This window comes from Tursiops truncatus, chromosome 6 (assembly GCF_011762595.2).
Source record: "Tursiops truncatus isolate mTurTru1 chromosome 6, mTurTru1.mat.Y, whole genome shotgun sequence".
Lineage (NCBI taxonomy): Eukaryota > Metazoa > Chordata > Mammalia > Artiodactyla > Delphinidae > Tursiops > Tursiops truncatus.
In genome coordinates, this window is record NC_047039.1 from 62,877,543 (window position 1) to 62,893,384 (window position 15,842).

Below are 15,842 nucleotides of genomic sequence, written 5' to 3' on the forward strand. Positions count from 1 at the left end.
ACAGGAGGTGAGACCAAGAATCAACCTCCTTTTGGTGCCCTCTTCAGGTTAGTGAACTAAATACATTCCAGGTTAGAATCCTCAATAGGAAAATGGGGGCTAAAATCAGTGATTTCCAAAGTTTCTTTTGACTCTATTCCAAATAGAGTATGGATTTTTTTTTCCGTGTCTTTTTTTTGTTGTTGTTAACTACCCCCAAAGCAATGAGACACCTGGAATTTCTATGCAAGGTTTCAGAAGTGGCAACCCCGTTGGAAGATGAAATTAGGACATTCGAAACTCCAGTTACGTGGCCAGCATGCTGTATTTATTTAGATTTTAGGCTGATTCAGAGTAGATTTTAGAGGCTGGAAGTTAATAGAAGTCATTATAATACCAGAAGCTACCCCTTGGTGTCTCCAGATATAAGCCATTGATTCGAGGGTGTTGGAAGGCAAGAAACTCCTGCTCTTGGGAAAACTCTTGGAAACTCCTGCTTTGGATTTGGTCTGGTATTGAAGAATTTCACTCTTCCCAAATTTTGGAGGTCATCTCATCCTCCAGATAAACCCAGCAGAGGCTGACAGCAAATCTGTACATGACAAAGAAAGTACCCGTGCTTCGGCTCTGGATCTAAATCGTTTAGCTAAAGGTCTTTTCTACTTGTGATAAGATTTTGGACTTTATTTTAATCAGCAGGTTTTTCCTTTGAGTGGACTCTTCAGTCTCTCTCTTATGAAGGTCATGCTACCTTTGCCTTGCCAGGTCTTGGGAGAGAAATTAGAATTCTCTGGAAGAAGCAGCCTCTTAAGAAACAGTTGATTGACTGTTGCTCTGGATTTGATTCACTGATCTTAGCGTCTACTACATGGTCTGCAGAGAGTCTGAGAATGCAAAGCATGTGTGGTTTCTCAACTTTGTTGGTCTGAGCGAGGTCGTGGTAGTCTAGCAGGGCAGCGGCGTTCTTCACCTGCTTTGTTTGGTATGAACGTTCACAAAGCACAGAATATGCAAAGGCAGCAGTCACTAAATGCTTTTTTCCTTGGGGCACTTGTTTCAATACCTGTAGATCCGCCATCTTCACTGTACCCTAGTGGCTCAAAATAAGACTTGGGTTACAATGTCAGTTCCTAGTAGACTTCCTAGTTCTTTTTGCTGGCATTTCCCTAATACCTGTGGTATTAGGGCTCCTTGAACTCATCTTTGAAACTGTGAGCTTTCCCAGATAAATGAGGAAAAAGAGAAGAACTGGGCAGGGAAATGGCAAATAACATTGATATCAGGGTTTAGTGAAGAGAACATTGTGCTGAGGACTCGTGACACCTGCTGTCATTGGGTCTTTTTAATGCAGGTAAGTTACTTTCCCATGCTTCTGTAAAACGGGAAATTCGACTTGCCCTATGTCCTATGGAGAGATGTTGGAAGGGCCAATTTCAACATTCTGAGCCCTCTGGAATATTAATTTTTCTTTCAGAGATCTTTGAAATCGTCTACTTCTGCATAACCCACTTGGATTTAGTTTGTGTGCCTTCAAGTAACAGGGTTTCCCCAGAAAGTTTCAGTTTAAATGTTTTTCTTGGAAAGGATTAGGTCAGAGGGGAACTGGAATCTCCCCAGTAATCCACCAGAGAGACTATTGTATGGTCAAGTCCCCTAAGCTATGACCAGCAACAATCCATTCCAGATCCAAGTCTACCTGTGCTAAGGTCTCAGTGGCCTAGGATTTCATGGATCTCCACACTAGCTTTCTACGTAAATGAAACTCAGCTGTTCCCCCAGTTCTCTACTTTCCCTACCATGATTCCTCAAGTCTTCTCCTGCTTCCATGACATGTCTTTATCTTCCTCTATCTCCATTAGAACTTCCAACTCTTAAGGTTCTCATTACTCAGAACATTGCCTTATTCAAAACTTTAGTTTATTCGTGATCCCCACTCACTCTCATGACCTTTTAGCTTCTGCATCTACTCTCATCTGGTTCTTTCCCTATTTTTTAAATACAACGTCATGAAAGAGAGAACATTGAATTGGCGCACCTGGTTCCTGTATGGGCAGAACTTTTTAGTCCAGGCCACCTCATAGGCTATTTTCTGGCTTGCACGAACCTCCATCTTGGATCAGTTGCCAACTCCAAGTTCGACCAAATTAGTTCAGGTCGGGGCATGAGGAGAGCAGGCTTCATAGGGAACACGATATGCTTTCTAGGCCTATCCTGTACCTAGGGCTTTACCTTGACCTTACCTTAACAACCGGGGGGATCGGTATAGAGGACACTGCAAAGCAGGGTGTCTAGTTTCTGTGCAGAGTGTAGGAGGAACACATTTAGGGAACACAGAGACTCTTCTCAAAGCAGGGCCCCTCCATGTCGTCAAATATGTGGCAGGAACTGGGAATAAAAGAGTAATATTCACTCTTGTTCTCTTAGCGTGAGTCACATCTCATGAGGTTAAAGAGTAAGATGATGATGAGAAGCTCGAGGTGGTGACTGTAAACTGCCCTTTTCCAAAAGTTTCATAGTAAAGAGAAGAGTAGCTCAAGGTGATTGCAGTGTTGGGAGGATTAATTTCAAGCGTGTGCTTGGGATAAGGGATGCCTGAGCATGTTAGTAGGTGACAGCCAAATTGAAGATGAGGGGAAAAGGATCGTGTCTTCTGAGGGGCTTCTCCCCATGAGATTGGTTCATACATTCACACATTGCTTTATTGGTGTATCCACACCCCCTTACTATGTACTAGGCTTGGTGCTAGGCTCTGGAAAAAAATAATGCAAAAGAAAAGAAAAGAAAAGAAATCCACACTCTCCCTTCTTCCCTGAACTCTTCCTCCTAAACCACTCAAGGTGCGCTTCTACCTTATGCGCACCTTCACTCAAAGTCTGGTCTTTCCAACTCCATCACTTACTCTGTTTTGTAGAAAGGTCAGAGGAACTGCTTTTGCAACAAATTTCCTGCCCAGGGCAAAGCCCACAAAAGTCTGGTGATTTGGCGCCCCCCAGGGGTACCCAATCAGCCCCATTCCCACTCTGTGTTGGATAAGGGGCCCTGAGGGGCAGAGTGAGCCTGACAGTTACTGGGACCAGCCTGAATGAAAGACTTTACCATGTGTCCTGGACATTTCTCATAAGGGGTCAGGCGAAAGGGAGGCTGCAGCCCCTGGTAGCTCTCCTTGGTGTAACTGACATCATGAGGCTTAGCGTCCTAAGGCATGAGTTGAAACCTAATTCTGTTCTGCCCTTGTCCTGTGACATTGGACAAGTGATTTTAAATTTCCTCACTTGTCAAATGGGGTCAGGAATATCTAATTTGAACGCTTCTGTTAGAATGAAATTGGGCAATAACTTAGAGATGAGCTAAGTTGACCCACAGAGCTCATCCCCATGTTCTCAGTCTCCAAAGCCTGGAGGGTCCTTGGTGTCTCAGGGAGTGAGGACAGTCGAGAATAAGCCACACCCACTCCTAGAGAGTATTCCTCATCCTGAGAACTTCCGCAGCCCCAGACATACTGGAATGGCTCAGAACAGGGGGGCGTTTGGGTTGCCAGATGCCAAGCAGCCTGAGTATGAAATCTGGGGCTCTCATGGCGTGTTGCTCCCCAGTGCCTGCTGACCGGCCAGCCTAGTCTCCAGACACTGGGTTCAGTTCCCAGGATCTCAATCCAGGCTGATATAATCATATAGAGGTGTCAAACTCTTACTGTTTTGCTTTTCTCTTAGTCTTAAATCATCAAGAGGGAGTCAAAAACGTGCTGCCTTGGCAAGCAATCCCTGGCTTTGCAATCGGTCCCTCCCTGCAAATCAGGTCATGGTGTTTCAAAAGACAATCTTCTAAGGAAAGAGTTTTTTTTTTTTTTTTTTCTTTTTTAGAGAAAAAGCCCAAACTTGCTGGTATTTTTACAAGGATACTGTTGATGATCCTTGTCAACCCTCCTAAAAAAGAACTGTTTGCCTACCTTCTGTTGCTGTTTGCAGTATCTGTTATGGAAATGGAGGGCTGGGATGGGACTGACCTGTGTAATGAAGAAACCAAACAGGGCTTCAGAAGTGCTAAGCCTCCCTCGGGGGCATTAAATCATCGTTGGGACTTCAGGCTATCTGTAGAAGGGTGAGCTGTCTACTCTTATGCACAGGTACCTTCCATCATAAAAATCACAGGACATTAGCGCTAAAAAGGAACCCTAGAATTTTTGTCAGTTCAGCTGCTTCCTTTGATGAATGTGGACACTTAGGCCCAGACAGGCAGAGCCATTTGCCCAGGGCCAGCCAGAAAGTGAAAGCATTGGGACTTGAACCCGTGTCTTCTGACTCCTGCCCCTTCCACTTTCCACCCCGTGTGTCTCACTAGCTGAGTCAAGGGGATGTGTTGAGCTTTGTGGGTTGAAGGCAGAAAGAAGGTCCCAGCCAGGGGCATCTTCACAGAGGGCCTGGAGTTGCAGCTGAGCCCAGTGGAGGTTGGTGGAGAGCATGGAAGTCAAGGAAAGCCCGCTTAATTGGTCCAAGGTAGGTGTGTCAGTCAGCGGGGAATTGCTCTCCGAGGCAGGGGCTGACTCTGGGAGGAAGGGCAGACACTGTGGCTTTAGAGCTTCGCTTCTGGAGGGCTTTAAGACAAATTTCTGGTCAGTTATACTCTATAAGCTAGAGGAAGGTGCGGACAGTGGACCTGTTTGTCTTGTTCACTTTGGTGGCCCCAGCACCTGGCATAACCATTCATATATTCACCACATTGATGAGTGTACACTGTGGCCGAGTCTGTACAAGGTGCTGGAGAGAAAATGAAGACCAGATACTGCCACTGGCTTAGTCATTGCAGAGACTGCAGTTCAGTGGCAGAAAGAGAAAAGAAATTGTCACACAAATATGAAATTATGATGTGAATTGTAGGAGTGTTTAAAAACAAAACATGCACTTATGTGTTATAAATCAAAATAGTAGTCATTAACCTTAAGGGGAGGTATAGCAACTGGAAAGGGGAGCTTCTGGGATGCTGGGAATTATGTTACTTGACCTTGAGCACACATGGGTGTGTTCATCATGTGAAAAACCATAAAGCGAAATTTTTCGAGTGTGGCTTTCTGTTTGTGTTAGGTTTATTCAAAGTGTATTCAGGTGTTATTTTGTTTGAATAAGTAGAAATTTTAAAATTGCCACCATGTGAAATGCTACAGAGGTGTGCAGTACTATGAGCATGCATCATGGGTCAGCAGTGGGGTCTCATCTCATCAGGGGAATTGGAGAAAGCTTTCTGAGAATATGAGTTTTGAACTGAGGTCTCAAGGATGAGCAGGAGGTTCTGCATGAAGAGGGGAGAGAGAACATTCCAAGCAGAGCGAGCAGCATGTGCAAATGCCCTGTGGCAGGAGGGAGCATGGTGTAAATGAGGAATTGAAACAACATGAGTCAGACAGGAATGTAGACAATTAGAGAAACTGTCAATGAAAAGAGGCTGGGGAAATGGGTGGGGCCAGATTACACAGGGTCCTATTAACTGTGTTAAGAATTTTGATGTTGGTCTTAAGAATTGTGGTTTGCCACTGAAGTCCTTTTAGTAGGTGGTGCCATGATCAGGTTTGTATTTCTTTTTTTCTTTTTAATCTATTTTTTTAAATTTTATTTTATATCAGAGTATATTTGATTTACAAAGTTGTGTTGGAATATATATATATATATACACACATACACACACACACACACACACACACACATATATATTCTTTTTCAGATTCTTTTCCTATATAGGTTATTACAGAATATTGAGTAGAGTTCCCTGTGCTATATAGGAGGTCCTTGTTGATTACCTATTTTATATACAGTAGTGTGTGTATGTCCCAAACTCCTAATTTATCCCTCCCCCACCTTTCCCCTTTGGTAACTATAAGTTTGTTTTCCAAGTCTGTGAGTCTGTTTCTGTTTTGTAAATAAGTTCATTTGTATTGTTTCTTTAGACTCCGCATATAAGTAATCTCATATGATATTTGTCTTTCTCTGACTTACTTCAGTTAGTATGATAATATCTAAGTCCACCCATTTGCTGCAAATAGCATTATTTCATTCTTTTTATGGCTGAGTAGTATTCCATTGTATATATGTACCACATCTTCTTTATCCATTCCTCTGTCAATGGACATTTAGGTTGCTTCCATGTCTTGGCTATTGTAAATAGTGCTGCAATGAACATTGGGGTATACATATCTTTTCAAGTATGGTTTTCTCTGGATATATGCTCAGGAGTGGGATTGCTGGATCATATGGTAGCTCTATTTTTAGTTTTTTTAAGGAACCTCCATACTGTTCTCCATAACGGTCGTACCAATTTACATTCCTACCAACAGTGTAGGAGGGTTCCCTTTTCTCCACACCCTCTCCAGCATTTATTGTTTGTAGACTTTTTGATGATGGCCAATCTGAGCAGTGTGAGGTGATGCCTCTTTGTAGTTTTGATTTGCATTTCTCTAATAATTAGTGATGTTGAGCATATTTTCATGTGATTTTTGGCCATCTGAATGTCTTCTTTGGAGAAATGTATATTTTGATCATCTGCCCTTTTTTTTTTTCAGGGTTGGGTCTTTTTTTTTAAATCAGTATTTTTCTTTTAGCAACATAGCAGATCAAGACTGAGAGGGACCTATCACATAATGTTGTTTTACATAGTAGTACGAAAGCATTTTTCTATACCAAAATTTAACACTGTATAGCAAGTATCTTCTTTTTTTTAAAAATTTTATTTATTTTTTGGCTGCGCTGGGTCCTCGCTGTGGCGCGCAGGCCTCTCACCTTTGTGGCCTCTTTTGCCACGGAGCACAGTCTCCAGGCATGCAGGCCTCAGTGTTGCAGCACACGGGCTCAGTAGCTGTGGCGCTCAGGCTCCAAGGTGAGCAGGCTTCAGCAGCTGTGGAGCAGGGGCCCAGCTGCTCCATGGCGCACGGGACCCTCCCGGACCAGGGGTCGAACCCGCGTCCCCTACATTGGCAGGCGGACTCCCAACCACTGTGCCACCAGGGAAGTCCTATAGCAAGTATCTTCTAAAGAAATCTTTTTATTTGATCTTTTAACCAAATATAGGCTGAGTGTGAGGGAAAGTAGTTAAAATAAAGTTATTACACAGTCTTATACTTCGTATTTTTATACTTTGTTTGACATTTGAGTATTTTTTAACATATTTGTGGCTTATAAGAGGAATTTGTTTATGTTTTTGGTTACATGTCATATATGCCTATCCATGTGATATGTGTGTATCTATGTGATATGTATACCCAGTGGTGTGGTGGTAAGTCAGCCCTTCAAATAAGTCCTGATTTATTGCCTTTGCCAGTTTCCAATCATCTGCCCATTTTTGGATTGGGTTGTTTGGTTTTTTTGATATTGAGCTGCATGAGCTGTTTGTATATTGTGGAGATTAACCCCTTGTTGGTTGCATTGTTTGCAAATATTTTCTCTCATTTTGTCGGTTGTCTTTTCGTTTTGTTTATGGTTTCCTTTGCTGTCCTTAGCACATTTCTTAATTCTCCAAAGTGTAGGAAATAGTGGGCTGTAATGTTTAGAAAAATCTTCTCAACGCTAGGGAATCACTGGAGGAATCATGAGTGGAAGGAAAAACTTCAAATTAGATACAGGATATGGTAGGTCTAAGGTATGCCGTAGGATTCTCTGCTTGGAGCCAGGCAGCCTACCATACTGCAGAGGCCAGCTCATCTCCCTCTAACAGCAGTGCCTTAAGTATGCCTCTCCTACCCACAGTCCAGATCTCTGAGCTCTGCAGATAGAGGAATAAAAAGTAGAGGAAGGAGACTTCAGGTTTCTGGTCCAGCATGTAAGGAGCTTGGAAGTCACCACTCATCTTAACAAGTACAAAGCCGAACATACTGAAAAATCAACGACCCTTCTTACATCTGTCGGAGAGGTGTGGTCACAGAGAAGATTGCTGCTCCCTAAATTGGAGAGACTGATGGGCAAGCACAGTGAATCATGACTTATAGGAGCAGAAGCCTATGAGCAAACACCTCCACAGGAACCCGTGCTGGTGTAGGAAAACCTGTATAATTGAAAACTATAATTGAAAATTTTCTGGAGGCTCAGTGTAGACAAGTCTGAGAGTTAAAAGCTCCAGTGGGGCCTCATCCCAGGCTGGTCTCCACACTTTTGTGAGTTTCACCTCTAGGCGCTTGAACAGATTCTCCCAGTGAATATCACAGAAAAATCCCTAATTTTCCTAGGGGTGGGGAGAGGTGAAACCATTTTTAAGTAAGGCAGAGCATTCTGTTCTTCTTAAGTCCTGCTGTCAAGAGAAACTAACCAGATGCTAACTTTCTGGGGTTTAATCAGTGCCTAACTGACCTGGGGGAAGGGAAATACCCAACTTCATCCTACTCTAGCCATCCTGTCCCACCTAAGGGTTGGAGGTGGGGACTGAGAAGCATTTGTGAAGTTCACATTCCAAAGGCACAGGTTCGCTAGAAGATTGAAAGGTAAACGTAGCGTTACTGAGTGCTTTCCCTCCCTCTGCACCTCACCACCACATTCCTGAAGGACTATTTATAGCAGTTCCTTTTACGTAGCACATCATGTCCAGTATCAAGCAAGCTACACTAAAAGGCAAAAAGCCTAATTTGAAGAGAGAGGAAGCATCAGAAACAGACTCAGATATGGCAAGGATGTTGGGATTATCAGACTGAGAATTTAAAACAACTATGATTAACATGCTAAGGGCTCTAATGGATAAAGTAGACAGATGGAAGCATGCAAGAACAGATGGACATTGTAAGCAGAGAGATGGAAATTCTAAGGAAAAAATAAAAAAGAAATGCTAGATATCAAAAAACAGTGTAACAGAAATGAAGGATGTCTTTGATGGGCTCATTAGTAAACTGGGCATGGCTAAAGAAAAAATCACTGAGTGTGAGAATGTCTCAGTAGAAACTTTCAAAACTGAAAATCAAAGAGAAAAAAACTGAAAAAAATAAAAAAAGCTAGAACACAATATCTAAAGACTGGGACAACTCCAAAAGATGTAATACATGCATAATGCAAATACCAGAAGGAGAAGAAAGATAGAAAGGAACAGAAGCAATATATGAAGCAATAATGACTGCGAATTTGCCCAAATTCATGTAAGACACCAAACCGCTGATACAGAAAGTTCAGAGAATACCAAGTAGGATAAATGAAAAACAAAAAACAACAAAAACAACACCCTATACCTAAGTATGCTATAGTTAAATTTCAGAAAATCAAAGCAAAGAGTCTTGAAAGAAGCCAGGGGAGGAGGAAATCCTTACCTACAGAGAAGCAAGGATAAGAATTACATCCAACTTCTCCTCAGAAACCATGTAAGCAAGAAGAGAGTGGAGTGGGATATTGAAATGGTAAGAGAAAAAACCCACCAACCTAGAATTCTGTATCCTGTGAAATCATCCTTCAAGGTGAAGGAGAAATAAAGACTTTTTCAGACAAACAGAAATTGAGGGAGTACACATGCCTTGCAAGGAATGTTAAAAGAAGTTCTTTAGAGAAAAAGAAAATTATATAGGTCAGAAACTTAGATCTACATAAAGAAAAGAAAAGAAGGCACAAGTAAGCTTAAAACTTTTGTTTTTCTTAATCTTAATTGATCTAACAGGTAACATTTTGTTCAAAATAATAGTAGCAGGGCAGGAATAAAGAGGTAGACATAGAAAATGGACCTGAGGACATGGGGTGGGAGGGTGAAGCTGGGGCAAAGTGAGAGTAGCACTGACGTATATACGCTACAGAATGTAAAATAGTTGGCTGGTGGGAAGCAGCAGCATAGTGCAGAGAGACTGGCTCGGTGCTTTGCAATGACCTAGAGGGGTGGGATAGGGAGGGTGGGAGGGAGGCTCAAGAGGGAGGGGATATGGGGACATGTGTATGCATATGGCTGATTCGCTTTGTTGTGCAACCGAAAGTAACACAGTATTGTGAAACAATTATACTCCAATAGAGATCTATTTAAAAAAAATAGCAACACTGTTTTCAACTATATATGCTCATATATGTATATTGCAATATGTATTGCTTATATATACATATAAGTATGTGCTCATATATATTGCTATATGTACACATATATATAGGGAATGAATAACAGCAATAATACACGGGATAGGAAGGAGGAATTAGGATTATATTATAGGGTACTTACACTACCCGTGAACCAGTATAGTATTATTTGAATGCAGACTTGGATTAGTTGAAAATATTGCAGAGTCTAGGTCAAACAATAAAAAAAAGTAAAGAAAAAAGCATAACTGATATGCTAAGAAAGGAGAAATAATAGAAACATTTAATACGCTCATTTAAATCCACAAATGGCAGAAGAAAGATGGAAGACAAAAGTAGAAACAAAGGAAAAGAGCAACAAATAGAAAAAAGAAGCAAATTTGGAAGCCGTTAATGCAACTATATCAATAATCAATTTAAATGCCAATGGTCTAAATACACCAGTTAAAAACTAGAGATTGTCAGGGTCAAAATACAAGACCCAACTATATGTTGTTTACAAGAACCCACTTTAAATATAAAGACACCTATAGATTAAAAGTAAATGGATGCAGAAAGATATGCCATGCTGATGTTAATCAAGAGACAATGGGAGGAAATATATTACTTTCAGAGAGTAGAATTCAGAACAAGAAAATTTATCAGGAATAAAGTGGGGCATTACATAATGATAAAGGGGTCTATTCTCCAAGAAGACATAACAATTCTTAATGTGTGTGCACCTAACAACAGAGTGTCACACTATGCGAGCAAAAGCTGATAGAACTGCAGGGAGAAATAGATGAATCTACTGTTATAGTTGGGGTCCTCAACACTCCTCTATCAGAAGTAGACAGACCCAGCAGGCAAAAAATCAGTGAGAACAAAGTTGAACTCAACAGTACCATCAATCAACTGGATGCAATTGACAGCTATTGACCATTTCATCCAGCATCAGCAGAAAACACATTATTCTGAGATTCACATGGAACATCCACCAAGATAGACCACATTCTAGATCATAAAATACATCTTAACAAATAGAAAAGAATAGAAATCATACCGTGTCTCTTTTCAGACCACAGTGGAATAAAACTAAAAATCAGTAGCACAAAGATAGCCAGAAAATCCCAAGATACTTGCAGATTAAACAACACGCTTCTAAATAGCTCATGAATCAAGGAAGAAATCTCAGGAGAAACTTTAAAATATTTTTAACAGAATGAAAATGAAAACACAACTCATCAAAATTTGTAGCATTAAGCAAAAACAGTGCCTAGAAGGAAATATATAACACTGAATGCACATATTAGAAAAAAAGAGAAATATCACATGATATCACTTATATGTGGAATCTAAAAAAAATACAGATGAACTTATTTACAAAACAGAAATGGACTCACAGACATAGAAAAGAAACTTATGGTTACCAAAGAGGAAAGGGTTGGGGGAGGGTTATATTAGGAGTTTGGGATTAAAATACACACACTACTGTATATAAAATAGTTAACCAACAAGGGCCTACTGAATAGAACAGGGAACTGTACTCAATATCTTGTAATAACCTATAATGAAAGAGAATATAAAAAAAGAATATATGTATTTATATATAAATGTATAACTGAGTCACTTTGCTGTACACCAGAAAGTAACACAACATTGTTAATCAACTATGATTCAATAAATTTTTTGTGTGTGTGTTTTTTTTTTTTTGCGGTACGCGGGCCGCTCACTGTTGTGGCCTCTCCCGTTGTGGAGCAGACGTGCAGGCTCAGCGGCCATGGCTCACAGGCCCAGCCGCTCCGCGGCATGTGGGATCTTCCCAGACCAGGGCACAAACCCGTGTCCCCTGCATCGGCAGGCAGACTCTCAACCACTGCACCACCAGGGAAGCCCCAATAAATGTTTTTTAAAAAAAGAAAATTAATAATCTAAATTCCACTTTAAGAAATTAGAAAAAGTAGATAAAATTAAATCTAAAGTAAGAAATCATAAAAATTGGAGTAGAACTCAAAATTGAAAAAAATCAACAGAGAGAAATCAACAAAACCAAAAGTTCATCACATTAACAGGCTAAAGAAGAAAAATCACATGATCATTTCAGTAGATACAGAAAAAGCACTTGGCAATATCCAACACCCATTCATGTTAAAAATTTTTCAACAAACTAGGAATAGAGGGGAACTTCCTCAACTTGATAAAGAGCATCTACCAAAACTCTACAGCTAACATCATACTTAATGGTGATGAACTTGAAGCTGTCCCATTAAGATCAGGAACAACACTAGATGTCCCCTCGTTTTCAACATCAGACTGGAAGTCCTAGCTAATGCAATAAGACCAGCAAAGGAAATAAAAGGTATACAGATTGGGAAGGAAGAAACAAAACTATCTTTGTTCACAGGTGACATAATTGTCATGTAAAAAATTCAAAAGAATTAACAACAACAAAAAAACCCCCAAAACTGTAATAAGCAAGTATAGCAAGGTTTCAGTATACAAGGTTAATAAGCAAAAGTCAATCCCTTTCCTATATACCAGCAATGAACAAATGCAATTGAAACTGAAAACACAGTACCATATATATTAGGACCTCAAAAAATGAAATACTTAGGTATAAATACAAAGAAATGTATACAAGATTTGTGTGAGAAAATCTCCAGACCTTCAGAGAAAGGAAGCAAAGAAGAACCAAATAGATGGAGAGATATTTCACTTTCATAAATAGGAACACTCGATATTGTCAAGATGTCAGTTCTTCCCAACTTGATCTATAAATTCAACACAATCCCAATTAAAAACACTAGCAAATTATTTTGTGAATATTGACAAAATAATTCTAAATTTTATATGTAGAAGCAAAAGACCCATAATATCTAACACAACATTGATGGAGAAGAGCAAAGTTGGTGGACTGACACTATTCGACTGCAAGATTTATGATAAAGCTACAGTAATCAAAACAGTGTGGTGTTGGTAAAAGAATAAACAAATAGATAAATAGAACAGAATAGAGAGCACAGAAATGGACACACATAAACATAGTCAATGGATCTTTAACAAAGAAGCAAGGTAATACAGTGGAGAAGACAGTCTTTTCAACAAATGATGCTGGAATGACTAGACATTCACATGCAAAAATAAATAAATCTAGACACAGACCTTATGTCCTTCACAAAAATTAACTCAAATGGGTCTAAATGTAAAACAGGCCTAAATGTAAAACGCAAAACCGTAGAGCTCCTAGAGGACAACATAGAAGAAAATCTGGATAATCTTGAGTCTGATGATGACATTTTACATACAACACCAAAGCCAAGATCCATGAAAGAAATAATTGATAAGCTGGACTTCATTAAAATTAAATTTTTCTGCTCTGTGAAAGACAATGTCAAGAGAATGAGAAGACAAGCCACAGACTGGGAGAAAATATTTGCAAACGACGTATCTGATAAAGAACTGTTATCTAAACAGACAAAGAACTCTTAGATCTCAATAATAAGAAAATGAACAACCTGATTAAAAAATGGGCAAAAGACCTTAACAGACTCCTCACCAAAGAAGATATACAGAGGACAAATAAGCATGTGAAAAGATGCTCCAGATGATATGTCATTAGGCAAACGTAAATTAAAACAACAATGAGATACCACTCAACACCTGTTAGAATGGCCAAAATCCAAAATACTGACAACACTACATGCTGGCGAGGATGTGAAGCAACAGGAACTCTCATTCATTGCCGGTGAGACTCAAACATGGTACAGCCAGCTTTGGAAGATAGTTTAGCATTATCTTATAAAATTAAACATGCTCTCACCATTGATCCAGCAATTGCACTCCTTGGTATTTACCCAAAGGAGTTGAAAACTTACATCCACACAGAAACTTGCACATGGATGTTTATAGCTACTTATATTCACTTTATTCATAAGCAACCAAGATGTCCTTCAGTAGATGAACGGATAAACTGGGGTACATCCAAACAAAGGGATATTATTCAGGGCTAAAAAGACATGAGCTATCAAGCTATGAAAGACATTGAGGAAACTGAAATGCATATTACTAAGTGAAAGAAGCCAATCTGAAAAGGCTACGTACTGTATGACTTTAACTTAAGTCATTATGGAGAGAGTAAAAAGATCAGTGGCTGTCAGAGGTTAAAGGGGAAGGAGGGGAGAATAGGCAAAGCATGGAAAAATTTTAGGACAGCAAAACTATTATGTATGATTCTATAGTGGTAGATATATGTCATTATATATTTGTCAAAACCGTAGACTGTACCCCACCAAGAATGAATGCTAATGTAAACTGTGGCCTTTGGGTTATAATGATGTGTCAATGTAGGTTCATTAATTGTAGCATATGTACCACTCTGGTTGGGATACTGATAATGGGGGAGGCTGTGCACGTGTGGGGTCAAAGAGTACATGGTAAATCTCTGTAGCTTCTGCTCAGTTTCGCTGTGAATCTAAAAGTGCTCTAAAATGTACTTTTTTTTTTAAGTAAGGGAAGTATATTTCAGATCTGCAGTCCTGCCCACAGACAGAATTTCCCAGTATGATACGTAGAGAACATTGACCTCCTTCCAGTCTCAAACTGCGTCATCATTAAGGTTTTAGCTTTGTAAGACAGAAAGTCTCAAAACATGATCTTCCCCATCCCTTCTTCCCCTAGTCACCACAGGCTCCCAGAGGTGAATTCAAGATTTGGCTTCCAGAAAAAGAGAGAACCTGCTTAAAGTTAGAATATAGTGATTTCTCAACCACTTCTGCCTATCAAGCTATTCAAAAATTACTGATGTACTAACTTAGCTAGAGCATCCCATTTCCCAGTTTGGGAGCTGTGACTAGAAGCCTCAAGGCTGACTAGAGTGAGGTGAGGCATAAGCCACCAGAAGCCTCTCCCTGTAAGACTCCTCACTGCAGAAAGACCATCGAAGTGACTCTTAAATCTCCATTGGCTTGGGGGCTTCACTGCAGGTCATTGCCCATCACAGGACGAAGCAAGAACCAGAGGCAATCTTCTTTACCTTAAGGGTTTAGTAGTCAGGGCTAAACATTTGAGCACTAGGGCTTTCCATATCTTGATCATCACTGTAACATATGATGCCTGACTCTTCTAACCAAGAATGATGTGAAGGGTTGAATTGATGACACACAGCTTGGCATAACAAAACTGGAAGGATCAAGAGAGCTCAATTAGTACAATACAGAGAGGAAGTGATATATTTAAGATTACCCATATAATTAGAGGCAGCGTTTATTGTAGCCCCTGTACTTTATCCACTGTACCCCACTGTACTCTGCGGTCCATTTCAATCCACAGATTCTTGAGGATTCTAGATGAGTGAATTCAAATAGTGTAATGTAATTGGTTTCCAAAAGATGTTATAGAGGAGTCATTTATTAGCCTTGTTTATCTTTCCAACAGCTGAAATTCCCTAGATTGGAAGGCTGGCACGTGTCATTAATTCATTCAATCAGGCAACGAACATATTATTGGGCCCTCTGTTCCAAACAATGGGCAACACCCTGGTAATTCTTAGCCTTCACTCTGCATGGTCTTGAGTTATGTCATTATCTATCGCTTGAAACAATAGTTGGGTTAACGTGCTTCTTTAATAATACATAGCAGTGTTAAGTGATGACTTGCCTTGTAGTAGCAAGAGTAATGCTGAGGTAGGATTATAAATTACCAACATTTGAACCTCGGCCTTTTGAGTCAGTTCCATTTTTCAGTACAGGAAAATGAACTTCTTTTCTCATTGACTTCGATCCCTCTTGCTATTATTTATAGTAAACATTAAGAGACTTTGCATATCACATGTCTAGCCATCTCTGTCTGGTCTTGCGTTGTCATTAATTCTTTGTGTGG